The 18702-nt window shown below is 41.2% G+C and overlaps 1 pseudogene; it reads right to left on the reverse strand.

Annotated features, from left to right (window-relative positions):
• Positions 1-17728: 17728 nt before the first annotated feature.
• Positions 17729-18205, reverse strand: LOC145788796 (monooxygenase 1 pseudogene; annotated as a pseudogene).
• Positions 18206-18702: the final 497 nt, after the last annotated feature.

The raw sequence follows: 18702 nt of genomic DNA on the forward strand, positions 1-18702 counted from the left end.
GGTCTGAAAATCTCGAACCTGTGACCTTCCACCGCGAAAGCCGAATACCCGACGAGCAATTGAACTTGTGGCTGGATGTACCTGCAAGCACAACCGAGTCTTGAGGACCGTCAAAAATGGGGTGTCTACAGTTGCTCCTCTTTGACAGAACTCGAAAGTCACAAAGTGACGGGAGTTAGTGTCAAAGCCCAGAGACGACCCATATTTGACAACGCCGAAGACTCAGGCAAACATTCAATATGACCATGCAGAGATGCGCCCAGAGGCTGGGGCAAAATGCAAATGATATGCAAGATGCAAGAGCATAACTTATGATCATGTAAAGAGAGCTGTAACGAAAGAATTATGCAAAATAAATGCAACGTTTCAAGCGAATGCTACGCAAGCAAGTAAACACGAACCAAACTACATCTCATGCAGAAAGGATGTAAGAAAATTATACAATCTCAACCATGCACCACACAGGAAAGACTAAGAGCGACCATTGGGGACACCCAAGATCTCAAACAAGATTCTGACGCGTTACATGCGAAAGGAAAAAGAGTGGCACAAGCATTGGAACATGTTCCAAATGCTCTTAACCAAAGAGGGAGAAACATAGGGACATATCCCGGTGTTTCGGAAAGGTATAAGCATTGAAACGTATTCCAAATACTTTTAACCAAAGAGGGAGAAACACAGAGGCATATCTCGGTGTTTCGGAAAGGTATAAGCATTGGAATGTATTCCAAATGCTCTTAACCAAAGAGAGAGAAACACAGGGACATATCCCGGTGTTTCGGAAAGGTACAAGCATTGGAACGTATTCCAAATTCTCTTAACCAAAGAGGTAGATACACAGGGACATATCCCCGTGTTTCGGAAAGGTACAAGCATTGGAACGTATTCCAAATGCTCTTAACCAAAGAGGGAGAAACATAGGGATGTATCCTGGTGTTTCAGAAAGGTATAAGCATTGGAACATATTCCAAATGCTCTTAACCAAAGAGGGAGAAACATAGGGACGTATCCCGGTGTTTTGAAAAAAGAGGGAGAAACATAGGGACGTATCCCAGTGTTTCGGAAAAAGAAGGAGAAACATAGGGACGTATCCCAGTGTTTCGGAAAAAGAGAGAGAGAAACATATAGACATATCCCGGTGTTTCGGAATAAGAAGGAGCAACATAGGGATATATCCCGGTGTTTCGGAATAAGAGGGAGAAACATAGGGACGTGTCCCGGTGTTTCGGAATAAGAGGAAGAAACATAGGGACGTATCCCGGTGTTTCCGAATAAGAAAAAGAAACATAAGGACGTATCCCAGTGTTTTGGAACAAGGGAGCGTGCATAACAATGTAAGTAATGTGTGTGACAGTGCAAGATAGGAAGGTGCATAACAATGCAAGTAACGTGCGTGACAACGCAATTAAAGAGTGTGCATAACAATGCAAGTAACGTGTGTGACAGCGCAATTAAAGAGTGTGCATAACAATACGATTGAAATGTGCATAACAATGCAGGTGGAGTGGGTGCATAACAATGCAGGTGGAGTGGGTGCATAACAATGCGGGTGAAACATGCGTGACAACACAAGTGAAGAGTGCATGACAATGCGGGCGGAAGGGTGCATAACAATGCAGGTGGAACGTGAGTGACAACGCAAGTGAAGAGTGCATGACAATGTGGACGGAAGGGTGCATAACAATGCGACTAGAGTGTGCATAACAATGCAACCGAAAAGTGCATAACAATGCAACTAGAGTGTGCATAACAATGCAATGGAAAAGTGCATAACAATGCAACTAGAGTATGCATAACAATGCAACTGAAAAGGTGCATGACAATGCACATGAGGCATGTATAGCAAGGCAAGTGCAAGAAATGTATGCTCCATGTAACATTAAGATGCGCATTTTATGTCAGGGTGAGAAGTGCACATTCTATGCAAGCAAGGTTAAAACGTGTTCCATGCAATGTTCATACTCTATGCAAAAGGGTCAACGACGTACATCCAATGTAATGTGTATATTCTATGCGACAACAAGGATAAGTATAGTACAAGATGCATTTATGTAATATGTGTGATGATATGATACATGTTACAAGCAATGTAGAGCATGATGTCTAGGGAATGCAATAAACAAACAAAGCGCCGCTTTAGAAAGCACCTCATGGGGTGAGTGGCGATGAACCGCTCTACTCTGATGGGGATCTCCCCTTGTGTGTTCTTCGAACTCTTACCTTCAACTCACAGTTCAAAGGTTCTGAAATACTGACAAGGAGTAACCTCTGCATGTAGAAGCCACGGATGCCACTTTTCTTCCTGACCATATTCACAACTTTCCCTCATTGCAAAGCCAAGGTAACTCTGACGGGGAATCTGATTGCCATTATGGCTTTGAAGCAGGCTTGATCTTGCGCTTGGGGTAGAGGCACACTCATACTTCAGAGCATTGACAAGTCCTGAAAAGGTAAATCCGGAACGCAATCTTGGAATTTTCTGAAGTTGAAATAAATTCAGATGCTTCGATTTCCCTCTTTTCTTTTGCTTTGCAGTCTGGAACCCATATAGCTTCAGGTAGGTCCTGGTTTTACTATTCTCACATGACCTGGGTTAAACTCTGTAGTTTTATGAAAGGACAAATTCTGTTTTGCATAAATGTGGAGAACGGCACAGCACTCTGAGCACAAAATGATTTTTTTTTGAAATTGAAATGAGAAAAGGATTCTCAACCAGGTATTGAGCCTACAACTAACCACATCCAAAACGACTCAACAATGGAAAACAAAGGTAAAACAACCTAAACACATCTATTAACACTCGAAACGACTCAAAACAAGAATCAAGACAAACAAAAACACAACAAAATGCAAGACTCAAATGCGCACAGGAAGCCTGTTTCTCCGGGTATTGTTTCCCACCCTTTCTTATTTGTGATTCTCACGTCACTCGGCCCTCAGGCTCTGTTTTTCTGAAAAAGCCCTTTTCTCACTTTTCTCTCAACGCACATCTCTCTTTTCTTCAATCTCTCATTTTTTATCCCTTCCCTGGGTGGTTGATAGATAAACAAGAAGTTGCGGGCTCTTGTCCCTTAACATTCTGCTAGATTTTCATTCTTCTGCGCATAGCTAGTGAATTTTTCCATAGAGGAGTCGCGCTACAACTGGGTGTGTAGCAAATCTGCATTTGACCTCGGTTGACGATGCCTTTGGCCAGTTTGGATATGATCGGACCTATCCAAATGAGGGAGTGGAATATCCTGATCCATTCTAGTTTGTGCTTCGCACTTGATTTGATACCTCGTTGCTCAGAGGATGTGAGAGCTTTCGGCATTTTGTTGGTGAACAAGGTGCCCTTTCTGGCGAGTTGGTTAACGATGGGGGAAAAAATAGAATACCTGACTCAATTGTGCCCCTGGTTCATCATTTTGACCATTTTTTTGTTTTGGTTTATGCTAAAACAATTTTGACCAACATGAGAGTTAGATTAACATGCTTGTTCAATTTTCTGATTTAAAATCATGCAAGTTAGGCTATGAGCACTGAAATTTTTCCTTTTTTGGGTCCAAGAAATGGTCCGGTTTTGGAAAAATGGGATAATTTTCGAGAGAATTAGTCAGCCTCAGTAAAAGTTCTCAAAAACTGTTTTTCCAAATGACCACTGCTCAACAAGCACAAAACCTACTCTTGAGATGCACAACCTCAGATCCATAACAATGGAAAACTGCCCCTTGTCTGAAGGACACTGCATAGCAACAAAAAGTTACCCCTTGTCTGAATTGCACCACAGCACACTGTATGGCAACGGAAAGTTGCCCCTTGTTTGAATAGCACTGCAGCACACTGTACTCAGTCTTCAAAGTGATAATCACAACTGGACTCTCAGATACAGAAAAGACCAAGATGATGAGAACCATTACATGGGCACAATTGATTTGGAAGTGTTTATAGCTGGACTTCAGAATGAAGTTGCCTACGTATCCCAAACATGGGAATCAAGCCTTACGTAGTTCGGGGTTAAGGTACACTCGGGTATTAACCTCTCTTTTTGCGCTCTAACTTTTGCCAAGGCCGCCCTTCTGGGTTTTCAACCTTGCGAGCTCTGTTTTTCTTTTCTTTTCATTTTTTTCTTTTCTCTTCTTTCTTTCATTTCTTTTCAGAATTTTTCATTTCACTACAAGAAAAAACACTTTCCGTGACCAACATTTTGGTCGCGAAAAGTACCATATTTGGTCACTAAAACCTTTTCGCGACCAAAATATGTTGGTCGCGAGTTGGTCACTAAAGCCTCGTCACAGATAGTTTTCTGCGAGCAAAAAAGCCTTTGGTCGCTAAAAGTGACCATTCGCGACCAACTTTTTTGGTCGCGAAAAGTCCAATTCATATTAGCCAAAAGTAAACTTTTAGCGACCAAAAATAAGTTGGTCGCCAAAAGTCAACGCCTTGATCCAAAAAAAATAATTCTTTTGTGCTCCCTGGGACTTGAACTCCTAACCAAGGAGTCACCATGCATCCAATCCATTCTGCCACTCTGCCAATAACATACTTCTTGTTCATATTTGGAAAAAAAAATATATAACCCATAAAAATTGGGTTATATATTATTTTATAAAACTTTTAATGCCTAAATAGAAAAATAGCATGTAATTACTGTAGTATCATTTTTTTTAAAATTTATCCCGCCATAACTTTCCGCGACCAACTTTTTTTTTTGGTCGCCAAAGGTAATCTTCCGCGACCAAAAAAAGCCTCTGGTCGCCAATAGTATACTTTTCGCGACCAACTTTTTTTTTTGGTCGCCAAAAGGTGATCTTCCGCGACCAAAAATGCCTTTGGTCGCCAATAGCATACTTTCCGCGACCAACTTTTTTTTTTGGTCGCCAAAGGGTAATCTTCTGCGACCAAAAAAGCCTTTGGTCGCCAATAGTATACTTTCTGCGACCAACTTTTTTTTTTGGTCACCAAAGGGTATACTTTCCGTGACCAACTTTTTTTTTGGTCACCAAAAGGTATCTTCCGCGACCAAAAAATGCCTTTGGTCGCCAATAGTATACTTTTCGCGACCAACTTTTTTTTTTGGTCGCCAAAAGGTGATTTTCTGCGACCAAAAAATTGTGGTCGCCAAAAGTTAAATTTTAGTCGCAGAAAGTGGACTATTTGCGACCAAAAAAAATAGGTGGTCGCCAAAAGTGTTTTTTCTTGTAGTGTTTCTTTTTCTTTATTTCTTTTTTTTTCATTCTTTGCTTTTTTTTCTTTTTTGTTCTTTTTCTTCTTTTTCTTGCTCTAACTTTTGCCTGGGTCACCCTTCCGGGTTTTTTGCCCAGCGAGCCTCTCAAGGGTAAAAAGTGTAACAAGTCCATGTTGAATGGTCGTAGGATCTCGAATCCATTTGAATCTAAGAGAATGGTTGTTGTTCGCTGATGATGTAGAAGTCCATCCAATGGGGGTTGAATTTGCCCTTAGTGTTGTGGATAGGAACTCAGTTGTCCTTCAGCAATACTTTCTTCTTTCCTCCCTTCTGGGATTTGGCATTCTTGCCGATCTTCGCTAGCTTGAGGAATGTCCCAATTTTTGACTCTTCGAGCACATTTGACGTTTTTTGCCCCTAGTTCAAGGGTTGCTTCTGATCTAGCTTCACAAGCTTCTTTTGATCACATTGACCTTTTTGATCTGACTTTCCTGCCTCTAGTTCGTGGGCTGCTTCAAATCTGGCCACACAGGCCTCGCATTGTGGTTGACCATTGAACATTCTGAATCCGAGTTCAAAGTTTGAAAGTAAGGGGTTGAGTCTCGAGGCTGAGAGCAATTCTAGGCTGCACAATCTCAAGAGCGATTCCACATAGGTCTTCGCAGAACCACGCAAAACATTTTTTGAAATCATTTAAGAAAACGACTAATCGCTCGCGCTGAAGACAGTGCAGAACCTATCTGGATCAAGCCAGGATCCTTCTCAGTACTCACGTTAACAAACATGATTTTGTTCATTAAGGGCTTAGCATGCCTCTCTTTCTCTCAATTGGTCAAATTTTTGCAAATCCTGAGGAATTCCTTCCTCTTCATTTTCATCACAATGTTCAAAAGGTTTTGAAAAACTTAGGTTAACACAATGATTTTAAGGCACAGAAAAACTGGTGAAAAGCACTGCCATCTCATTTAGAACTTCTGGCACAACTGGCACAAGGCAGAAGAAAACATAAGAGTGTGAAATTCACTGCTGTTTCATTCAGATCTGTTGGCACAACTGGTTCCAAGGCAGAAACAGACTCAAAAGAAAATGAAAAGACAAACGCAAAACAAGCAAATGACGTCCGAGGTAACACCCCTGAAATCACCCGACTCTAACAAAACAAGACTGACTCGATACAATAAGACAAACCTTTAATCAAAAAGACTGACTCAAAACAATGAGACAGACTCAAAACAAAACCACGAAACTGACTCAACATCCAAGTCAGAAACTACAAAAACTGGCATTTGCAAATGCTCAAAACAATGCATGCCATATGCCCTATCTGAAGTAAACCGAGCGCCGCCCACAAGTGGTTCATCCCCTGATCACATACTTTTATTATCCTCAAAGTTCACTGATCCAGTGACAATAGACTTTGTTGAGCTAGGTAGGAGGACAACCCTGTTATCAAACAAATCCTGTACTTCGTGGCGAAGACGGAAGCAATTGTCAGTGGTATGACCAGTTTGCTGATGGTATGCATAGTACTGGGTAGCGTCATGACTAGGTAGAAGACGACTAGGGAGAGGCCGAGGCTCGAGGGGTTTGAGATGCTCCTTTTCAGCAAGGATTTGAAGAGCCTTAGACAAAGGCATGTAGAGGGCATGGAAGACCCTACGACCGCGGGGTAGATTGTAGACAACCCATTTTTGACCGTCCTCAAGACTTGGACGTCATCGTTTGAACACTCGATGATTATCTATGTTCGTGTTCGTCTTGAGTTCTCGGAGGTTTCGGCCGCGCGCTTTGCCTCGAGACCTCTCGACTTGTTTGTTTTGTGCTTGGTGGTAGACCAAACACTTGTGTGATTGCTTCTAAGGGCAGAGAATGGCTTGTTGGCCATCCCCACACCTCACCGGCCATGGCCTGAGGCCACCGGTCCTGTTTTCTTGCTATCGGCCAAAGATGTTGGCTGGTCGGCATTGTTTTTAGTCAGCCGGCCATTGTTTTGATCAATCGGCCACTTTTTCTAGCCGAGACCTTTTCTTGGGAAGGCTTGACCCTTCTGAACCTTTGGTTTAGCTTCTTGTGGAAGGCTTGACCCTTTTGAACCTTTGGTTTAGCTTCTTAGGGGAGGCTTGATCCTTTTGAACCTTTGCCTAGCTTCTCCAAGAAGCTTTACCCTTTGCTCTAAACTTCTAAGAGAAGCTTGAACCTTTCTTAGCTTCTTGAGGAAGCTTGACCCCTTTGCTTTAGCTTCCTTAAGAAGCTTGACCCTTTTTGCTTTAGCTTCCTTAAGAAGCATGGCCCTTTGCTCCAAGCTTCTATCTTCTATAAGAGGGAGCCTCTCCCTCATTAGAAAAGGTTCAAATTTTTTGGTCAAGGCTCCATACACATATATCTCTCTCTATATCTCGTCCATTTTAGCTCAAAAGTGTAAGGTTCTTGGCTCCATTGCACTACAACTCTTAGCCTAACCCTTCCACCTTCGGTCTAAGCATCTTGGAGGCCATTTTTAGAGGCTAAGGGACTGGTTTTTGGGTCCAGAGCTGCTGGAGTTCTTGGCTACAAGGGTAACACTCATTTTCCCTCTTTTATTCCCCATTTTTGCACAAGCTTTTAGCCTATTTTGCATGCTGTTTTGAGTTTAGTGTATAACTTTTTCATGATTTTAATCTTTGTTTAAGGTTACTTTTGTGTTTGGGGTTGTTTACCCCCTCTTAGGCCTTGTTTGGCCTCATTTTTGTGCTTTTTTTGTGAGCTTCGGGACCACCTTGTATTGGCCTTCTCACCATTGAAATCCAGAGGGATTTCAGTGCTGGGGATGATTTTTTGAGGTCCTAAGAAGGAGAGGGCCATCCCCTCTCCTTATTGTCTTGTTTACTTGCATTTTTGGGCTTACAAAGGAGCCCATATTTGCATGCATCCCAAGCTTGTTTCAGGCTATTATTTGTGAGTTTTATGACCTACATGACCTCTTTCCAGAGGTGGTTTTTCCATATTAAGTGTCCATCTTACATGTGTAGACTAACCCTCTTCATGGACTTTCAAAGGAACCTTCACTTGCATGCTTCCTAGCCCTCTTTTAGGCCCTTTTTGATGAGTTTTAGGGCCCTCATAACCTCTATCTAGAGGTGGTTTTGCCATTTTTGATGTCCATCTTGCATGTGTAGAGTAACCCCTTGCATAGCCTTTCAAAGGAGCACCTCATTCTAGCATGTGTTGACTGAGTTCCAGTGGGTTTTTGGTCATATTTTGGCATGCCATGCTTTTGTTTTTGACTGGTTTGGTAGTCCTTCACATGCTTCATATAGTTGTAGTGTAAGTCATGGTTCACTAACTTGTTTTGCATGATATTTTGGCCGCCTTTCCTAGCATATTTTGGCCTTGTCTTAAACTTATTTTGTTCATATTTTGGACTGCCTTAGCTCTGTTTTGAGGCCTCTTGGTCGATTGGTGATTGCCATGCATGGTTGTAGTGTAATAGCCTTGCTTACCTTTGAGTTTTGGGGTCCCTTGCATGTGTTGCTTGAGGCATTTTAGTGTTTTGGCATCATTGAATATGATATTTCAGAGCTTATATGTGTGCCGTATTCTCATGTTTATCATTCCTTCAATGTGTTTGAGGGTTGCACCATTATGCCCCATTTATGAGCCATTGCATAAGTTTCATGTAAATGCATTTCGAGCCACCATCCTAGCACATTTGGCCACTGATTTTGGCATGCTTGAGAGCTACCCATGTTAGTGTAAGTCCATCTTACCATGTTGTTGCATGCTTGTTTCATTTTGCATGTTGTTGCATGCTATACATGTCCACATATTTAGGTTGTATGCCTATTGCATATTGCATGTTAACATGCTCATGTTGCATTAGATTTGTTGCACACTTGAGTTATTTGCATGCTTGCTTGCTTGCCTAGGTTGCATTGCATTGTGTGTGTGTCTCTTGCCCCTTGATCAATCATGATAGAGGTTGGGGCCCTTTATGTGTTTTGTGCATTTCATTCCATATTGAGTTGCACACTTGACTCTTTGGCCATCATGCATGGAAATGCATGATTGGTGGTCTGAAGGTCGAGGACCATCCTCTCTTGAGTTCATAACATGATAAGGAAGGTGGTCTTGCACACATTGCTTTGAAAATGCATTGCCATGCTCTGTTTGCCCTCTGCTGCTGCAAAACAGGATTCTACAGGAAGAGTTGGCGGACCGACCATATTCAGTGCCGGCCGGCTATTCATTTTTGGCCGAGAGCTATACAACCGGTCGATGACCACTTTTCCATGGCCAGTGACTATTCCTCTTGGCCGGTGACCCTTCACAGTGCTCCGAAGGTGGTCTAGAAGCAGCCTTAGGACTTGTGCAGTCTTCAGAGGTGCAGAGCAGGGTAAACAGAGGCAACATGTGGCATGGCGACGGATTTTTGAGCGAGGCGAATCGAGCATGCAAGCATTTGACCCTCTTCCCGAGGTAGCTTTACTGCTTTAGTAGTTTAATTAATTTGTTAATTAATTACGGTTTTGTTATATTTAATTAGCTTGTTAGTTAGTTAATTTGTATTATTCTTTCGGACCCTCCGAGAGAGGGCAATGCTGTAATAAGTGTGCGTGTGTGTGATGCATGTCTTCCAATCCCCATTTCTTTCTCCCTTTTATTTAACCGCTTACGATGGTTAGATTTAGGGCATATTTCAATTAGCATCCTTATGCTATGCATGTTTGCATCATTCATATGTCTTGCATGCACCGGGCTCGGCGCATCATACTAACTGCATTGTATTTCAATTCCAAGTTGAATACGTGTTAGTTGTAGCATCTCACATGCCATCTTAGAATAGCCGAGCCTATTTCTAGTTGCATTTTGCATGTGTTGCATTAACCATCTTAACGTGAACTAGGATCATGCATTTGATTACTAAATAGTTTTTGTTTTGGCTTGGAGTACTAGGTAAGCATTTACGCTTTAGCATCCTTGCATGTGTGTGAGTGTTGCCATGACAACATGCTTACCATGAGGCTATTTGCGTATGTGATATAACTGCCTGAATGCCTGTGGGTGAAGGTTGGATTGCTTGAATTGGGACAATTCATTGAAATCCGTATTTTAGCCTACTTGCGAGTGGCAAAACTCAAACCATTTTTCCGAACAAACGGATATGTAATGCTTTGTTCTAAATTAGGCGATCTAGTCTATATTTGTTTTGCTGTGTGCATCACATAGTAATTCTAGGCTAATAACCGGAATAAGAACACATGTGTTTTCAAAAACAAGATATCATAGTTAATAGAGGCCGATCTTTGATCGGGCGAGCGGGGGTGCTCATAGCTGACCTTTCCCAATCGTACCCAAGTTCCCGAGCCGAGGAAACTTTGGTGATGACGGACACGTGGCCTTAGGCAACGAGTCAAGGTTTCCTAAATTCCCCCAAAATAAATATTTAGGTGCCGACTTTGTATCTGGCAAAGCAATCCATGTTTGGCACTTCTTTCTAAAAATCAGTTTTTCAAAAAAAAAAAAACGATTTGCTGGATTTGGACTCTTTGGTGATTTATCAATCTCGCATCGCATTTTGCGAGATTAGATTCAGAACCGTGACAATTTGAGTCCGAACTGTAGTGAGCCCAAATGAACGAAACGGGATTCCCTCCCGGGGCGTTCGGGGACGTCTACATAGATACTTCGAGGTTTGTGGATTTTTGCTGGATGCACTGGCAAAGGAGTCAGCAGGTGCTGGCTTGATCTGCTGATCTTTCTCGAGTGTAGAATTAGGGTTAAAAGGAGCAGTTTTGGTACGACGGCCCTTTTCTCGATTTTCCCCTTGACTTGAACTGCCCTCGGTCTGAGTGGGGAAAGTGTCATCCACAAATTTTACAGCCACTACGAGCACCTGTTGTTTGTTCAGTCCCCCAGCTTCCAAAGCCTCAACAGCCTACAGAAGTTGTTCATAGGGATCATTGTCCGCCTCCACCTTGTTCTTACCACTAGCCTCAGCTTGGTCGAAGGTTTAGGTTGCTACTTCAGTGCGAAGCCCAGTTGTTGACATGCCATTGCCGGAACTTGGGATGGCTTCAGGTTTACTGAGTTCAATTACAATTTGCCCCAATAGCGGGAGCTCTTCTAGCATGAAGTTTCCGGCATACGATGTGCTCGGCGGAGGGGCCGACATTCTGTAGGCTAGATCAGCCACAGATCTCTGAAGATCGCCGATCATTCCCATCAGCTCAAAAGTGGTGGGCTCACGGGTGTGGAATAGTTGGGGTTCCCATATTGGATGTGCGGCTGGTGACCTGGGCGGGTGTGGCATGTCAATATCGGTCTCACCCTGCATGGTGATTCCCTGGTTCAATGTTGCTGCCATGACCACCATTTCTTTTGAATTTTGCGTCATCATGAGTATGCTAAACTGAACAGAGGTGATTGGACTGGTAACTAACGGATCTGATGAATCGGTGAGCCTTGACTGGCCTTTTCTCTACCTGGCCTCAGCGAAGGAGAACACTGGTTGCTCTAAACTGAATCTCTGACCTGACAAAGTCTATCAGCACAAATCTAATGAACCTCGGGGGATATTGGAGCCTTCTGAAGCTATGGTTCCAAGACTACCTTGCAAAAGAGAAAACAGGCAGCATCTCAGCCCAATTTCACCAATACAGAGATGAGCGTAGCTACATGACTGTGTTCTACTACTGATCACTGTTCCCTACATTACTGCCCCAAATTTGAATCTGATACCTGCAGATATAACTGATTCTCAAAATACTGATGCTGATGCCCGCAGGCCTGATACCCAGACTTGCAAACTGATACATGCATTCCTGTAGAGATGCACTCTAAAAGCACATAGCAAGTAAATGAGAGCCAAAACACCCCTATGGAGGGATAGAGTTTCCCTGTCCTAATCTCGTCAAGAACTAGGGTTTCACTACGCACACAGCGGTTTCAAACAACCTACAATCGGGTAAACAACCTGTCCTAATTTGGAATAGTCACTATGGATTCCGATATGCACTAGATTGAATGGTCAAAAAAGGTGCCCCGGCGAAAATCGGGGTTTGTGTTCCCATCATGGCAGAGCCTGTAACCGGTCAGCCTTATGGCATGCAGCCTCCGACAAATCGTTCAAGAATAGCAGATGGCAAACACGGTGTCCTAGGCGCACCAATGCAAATGTAATGCAATGCAAAGAAACACATAAGTGTAATCAAAACAAGATATCATGAGTTCGAGTCAAGTTCTCTATGTCCCCAGCGGAGTCACCAGAAACTGTAGACGTCCCGAACATCCCGGGGAAAAAATCCCCGTTTTGTTCATATGGGCTTACTACAGTAGCGGATTCAAATGTCACGGTTCTTAATCTGATCTCACAAAGTGCAATGCAAGACTAATAAATCACCAAAGAGTCCAAATTCGGCAAATCGTTTTGGAAAATTGATTTTTGTAAAGAAGTGCCAAACATGGACTGCTTTGCCAGATATAGAGTCGCCACCTAAATATTTCATTTTGGAAAAATTTAGGAAACCCTGACTCATGCCTAAGGCCACGTGTCCGTCATCACCAAAGTTGCCTCGGCTCGGAAACTTGGGTACGATTGGGAAAGGTCATGCAATGAGCACCCCTACTCGCCCGATCAAAGATCGGCCTGTACTAAGTATGATATCTTGTTTTTGAAAACACATGTGTTCTTATTCCGGTTAATTAGCTAATCTTACTACGTGATGCGCATAACACACAAGTATAGACTAGATCGCCTAAATTGGAACGAAGCATCTCCTGTTTGTTTGTTTGAAAATGGTTTGATGGTGTTACTCTCAAGTAGGCTAAGACGTGGATTTGCCACCCTCAGGTGGGCTTTAGAAAACAGGATGATTTACCACTTCAAGTGGGCTTAAAACTCGCATTTCAATAAATTGTTCCGATTCAAGTAATCCAACCTTCAATAATAAATCAACTATCCTAGCTAATTAATTATTACAAACCCTTAATTAATTAACAAATTAACTAATTGAATTACAAAACCAAATGCTAACTAACAAGTAAGCAAAACAGTAAATAATGCTGTTCCAGCTCTGTTTGAAGGAGGAGAGTATGCATGCTCGGTTGTCGTCTCGAAAAGCTCTCCGAATGCTCTCAAGAGGCGCTGTCTGCAGGGTGTCCTCCAGTGCTTGTTGATGAAACTTACCAAAAACACTGCTGGGGAGTGCATTAGTGGCCTGCCGGTCATATATAGATTCTGCCGACCACCTGCCGGCCAGGGATGGGACACTGCCGGCCAAGGATGAGGAGATGCCGGCCATCTGTAGGGCACTGCCGGCCATTGATGTGCTGTGACACCAAGCTGCAACAAAGCACAAAATAGAGGAAATGAAGGGTCTCCCAAGGGTATGTACGCACTATGCTACTCCATATCACCTCAAAACATTAAGGGAGAAGCATAGTCGGATCCACGACCACCAATCACGCATCCCGATGCATGATGGCCAAAGATCCGACTTGTGCAAATCAATATGAAATGAATGTACAAATGAACACATAAAGCCAAAAACTCTATCATGTGTGATCAAGAGCGTCGGCGACCGAGAATTGAGACACGTTTCATCACTTGAAGTATGAAACGTCCCTCGTTCCTCGTGCTTGGATTAACACTTAATCCAAACAACAATGCAACACAAACATGGTAAACATTCAATATGACTTAAGCATGCAAACATGAAATGCAATATGAACATCCTAACAAGGCTAATGGCATGCAACAACATATGATATAACAAGTATGCAACAACCTACAAAAATGGCTATGCATATAACAACATGCAAACATGCAAGCATGCAACACATACAAGGTGACAAGCATGCAACAACATGCAAAAGATGGACTTAAACCAATGTGGGCAGACCTCAGCCATGCCCAAATCAGTGACCAAAGTGTTGAATTGATGGTTCAAAATGCTAGACAAGCATGCATGCCAATGGGCCCAAGAATTAAGGCATAAAGATACAACTCTTAAGCACATTCAAGGAGTGAAAAGCATGCAAGTATAACAATATTACATGCTCTGAAATGATGTTAGGAATGATGCCAAATCACACACATAACACAAGCATGGCATGCATAAAGCTCAGAAGCTAAGAACTAGCAAAGGGACTTAAGCCATGGTCGTACAAAGCAAGCCCCAAAGGGCTAAGGAAACTTAAAACAGTCCCAAGGTAGGTCCAAACAAGACCAAAAACAAGCTCGAAGCTAGGCAACACAAGCTAGAATACAAGGCCAAAAACATGGAGCATGCAAGGCTACCAAAGAGGCAATGCATTACACCTATTGAAACCAAACATGACATGACTTGGGCAGCATAAAACAGAGCTATATCATGATACAACAAGACCAAAAAGTCACTGATATGATGACCCAAGGGCCTAGGCTTAATGGCATGCACAATGATTCATTCATGAGGCATAAAGCACAAACTCTTCGAGGCATTCAAAGCATGTCAAATGCAAGTGTATGGCCACATTTCTTGGACTGAAATAACACTTAGAATGATGGCAAAGCATGCAAACATCATATGTATGGCATGGCAGGGGCCTCAAAACCCAAGACTAGCCTAAGCATTTACACTATAGCTATACAAAGCATGAGTGATATGGCCATGGCAGCCCAAAACAGTCCAAGAACAACCCAAAATAAGAGTAAAATAATGCTAGAGCAAAGCCAAAACATGCTGGAATGATGAGTCAAAACACCATGCACATAATGCTAGTAAGCAAGATTTATTCTACAAGTATATGGAGCATGCAAAAGATGACCAAACTAGCTATGGAAAGAGTCATGACATGGTAAAACATCACCAAAAACATGCTGAAATGGACTCAACATAAGCTAAGATAACATGCTAAAGCAAGAAGCATATGAAGCTAGTTTATGAGATTTACACTACAAGTGTAATATGCATGCATGGAGTGACAAAACCAATCCAAAACAGATCTAAGGCATGGTAAAACATCACCAAAAACCTACTAAAATGGACTCAACACAAGCTAGTTAAACATGCTACTTTTATGAGCTACACATGAGATTACACTACATATGTATGAAGCATGCAAGATATGGCTGAAACAGCCATGGACAGAGTCAAGGCAGGTCTTAAAATTCACAAAAAAGGGCCTGAACCAAGCCTCAAAAATACGGAGAGGCATGCTCCTTTGGAAGGCCAAAAACTCAAGCAAACAAGAATCAAAAGAGAGGGGGCCACCCCTTCTGACTTGAGGCCTCAAAACCACATTCCTACCACTAAAAATCCACTAGATTTCAGTGGTTAGAAGGCCAAACCAAGGCTAGCTCGGAGGCCTTAAGGCATAGCTCAAAACAAGGTCAAACAAGGCCAACAAGAGGGTTAAAGACCCTCAAGAACCAAAAGACCTTAAACAACCACCAAAAGCACTTAAAAACAAGACTTTTTTCAGTTGAAAGCAAGGCCTAAAACAATATGCAAGGATGACCAAAATGAGATAAAAAAAAAAGTGCTAAAAGAAAAGAAAATGCTCACCCTTGAAGACTAACTTTGAAACCAACATCTTCAGGAGGTAAAGCCTCACTTTCAGAGCTCAAGAAGTCCTCCCAAGAACCTCAATCCAAAGATAGTGGTGTATCTCTAAGTGTTGTAGTGTAAAAGTGCAAGGGAAATGGACTAAAACACAACAATATAGAGAGAGAGTAAGAAATATATATATAGAGAGAGAGCTATATCTTCTCAAAGAAGCTGAACCTCTACTAAGGAGGGAGAGCCTCTCCTTATATAGAAGAGAAGCAATGCAAAGCTTCTTCAAGAAGCTTGGCAAGAGCTTCAACCCTCCATACACGTGTATGGAGGGGAGAAAAGAGGATTCCAGCTGGCTCAAAAGATCTGGAGTGAAACCAGCTGGAACAAAGTGTTCTGCCGGCCATCAGTGGTAGCCGACAGTGGCTCATTGATGGCCGACAGGCTCAATCAATGGCCGGCAGAAACAAAGTGAAGGCCGACAGGGCCAAAAGGTGGCCAGCAGTGCACCAAGAAGCACACTCTGAAAGGACCAAGCCATGGTCCAAGAATGGGGTAGAAAGGATACAGGGTCTGGAAAGTTCGAACTTGTGACGTTCCACCGCGAAAGCCGGATACTCGACGAGCAATCGAACTTGTGGCTGGATGTACCTACAAGCACAACCGAGTCTTGAGGATGGTCAAAAATGGGGTGTCTACAGCTTATCTTGCTCTTTAAAAAGGTTCTCAAGCTTTGAGCCTAAATTTATTCAAATGGTTGGGTTGAATAATGAATAGAGATTGATAATCGATTTATCACAAACCAAATGAAGCCTTCAAGCTTGTATGTGTATTTCGGTGTATGAATACAAATACCTGATTGTTTTGACGATCTCCAGTCTATTACTCAAATGCCTTTATTGACTAAGGCACAAGATTACAATCTGCATTGATGATGTTGCTAAAATTATGTAATAATAGCTCTTTTTTTGTCAATGGGTACAAGTAGCAACCTAAACAAGCTAGGAAAACACATGCTTTCTAGAGAGTTCTTCATACCCCAATATGTAGCTATATATGCAAGTAATTTGCAATTTCTTGCTATCAAATATATGTACATATATATTACAACATTATTTGTTATATTTTATGAGGAAGAGACATCTCCCATGTCGCATGAAGTTAGAAATTGATGTTACTAAGTATTGTAGCATGAAGAGACATCTCCCATGTCGCATGAAGTTAGAAATTGATGTTACTAAGTATTGTCAAGGAATTGATGTTACTAAGTGTTGTAAAGAGAAAATGAAATCTTTGACTTTTTGATATAGGTTATAAGATTTTTGATTTTTTTAAATAATTTTTTGACTTTTAGACTACAACTGTTACTTCCCAAACGAGACCAAGTCAAAATAAATCTCATTAATTTTCTAAAATGAATAATATTTTCTTAGATGAATTAAGATTTCATAATCGAAATTGTAAAAATCAAAATGAGAGAGGGCTTGACACCCATACCTTTAATAAGTAAGCCTCGTTTAGGAACTTACTTATTTTAGTTGGTTGTTTTAATTATTTTATGAGATGAAGAAAATTATGTTTTGGAATGATTTGTGAATTTTTTGTAGTTTAATAAATGATTGTAAGAGAAAAAGTAATTGATTGACGTGTGAGATGATTTCTAAAAATGTGACTGTGCTAAATCAATAGCACAAAATTGAATGAACACATGGACCTTAAAAATCAAGAAAACGTCAAGCAAAATAATGAAAAATCATTGAATAGATATATTCCGGACTTGATAGTCCCCGTTTGGCAAGTGAGTTGGGTTTAGGTTTTGACTAAAAAAGCACAAAAAAGAAAAAATAGACTAAATAAATTAATAAGATAAATTGTTACATCCAAACTATAATTATTACAATTCTTCTCTCACAAAAAAAAAAAAAAAGCAAAAAATTCTTCTCAAACATAGCTAATTTAATTTAGTTAGGCTAATTAGCCAAAAAGTCAAAAAGCTAGGTTAAAAAAGTTCTTCCCAAATGAACCCTAAATAATTTCTACTTAATTATAGGCGGCCACAATCATAACGGGTATGACCAAGTCTCTCACGAAAGAAGATGACCATCAAGACGATGCATAGTAGTTTCACTACCACAGACGAAGTTTCTAGAAGCGTCCCAACGGCATATGTTTTCGTAGAAATTTGCACCAATCTCATCCTTCGCTCCCCAATGTACTGATCAAGTGCCACTTCTGCTCTCCTTTGTGTTGCTAAGCATCTAGCCAAAACAATAGCATCTTCCAATGCAATTGAGCCTCCTTGTCCGAGAAATGGGCCCATTACGTGCATGGCATCTCCAGCAACCGTCACTGTTCCTTTTCTAAACCTCGTGTTTAGCAATTCCCATGGGGCTCGATATCGAGTACCATTAAAAGTTAGTGAATCTACGTCACAGTTCTGTATCATCTCTAACATTTCTCTTGGACATCCCTTTACTGATTCTAGTGCTGACGATATGATTTTTGTTTTATCTTTTGACATTGTTAAATCTGCATATATATATCATCAATATCAGTAATGTTACAAACTCATAATTTTTTCAAAATTACAAATGTGTGGCTTAATTTCTTTTTATAAGTAAATTTTAATCACAATTATAGAAATTATAGATTAACACATCATAAATGTACAAAAGTATTGGGACAACCAAAAAAAAATAGATCTCTAATAATCTTTTTCTTTCTTCTTTTTATTCTTTTTTTTAATATACAAGGTGAAATACTCACAATGATTCAATATTAATGAGATTCACCTGAAATTTCTTGAACACTTTTAAGATTGGCGGAATTACTTTCCAATTGGACAAACAAACAAAAAAAACCTAAACATGGAGAGGTGCAAACCCTTATAATTTTTCACTTGTATCCCATCATATAATTATGTGCACTTCCAATGTTTTTGTAATTTTTTTTTGTGTCCCACTTTTAAGTAATTCTCCCTTCAAGATTTGAAAAAAACATATTGACTTTTACTTTTAT

The sequence above is a fragment of the Camellia sinensis genome, chromosome 6 (assembly GCF_055761805.1).
Source record: "Camellia sinensis isolate YWXY chromosome 6, ASM5576180v1, whole genome shotgun sequence".
In the NCBI taxonomy this organism is placed as follows: domain Eukaryota; kingdom Viridiplantae; phylum Streptophyta; class Magnoliopsida; order Ericales; family Theaceae; genus Camellia; species Camellia sinensis.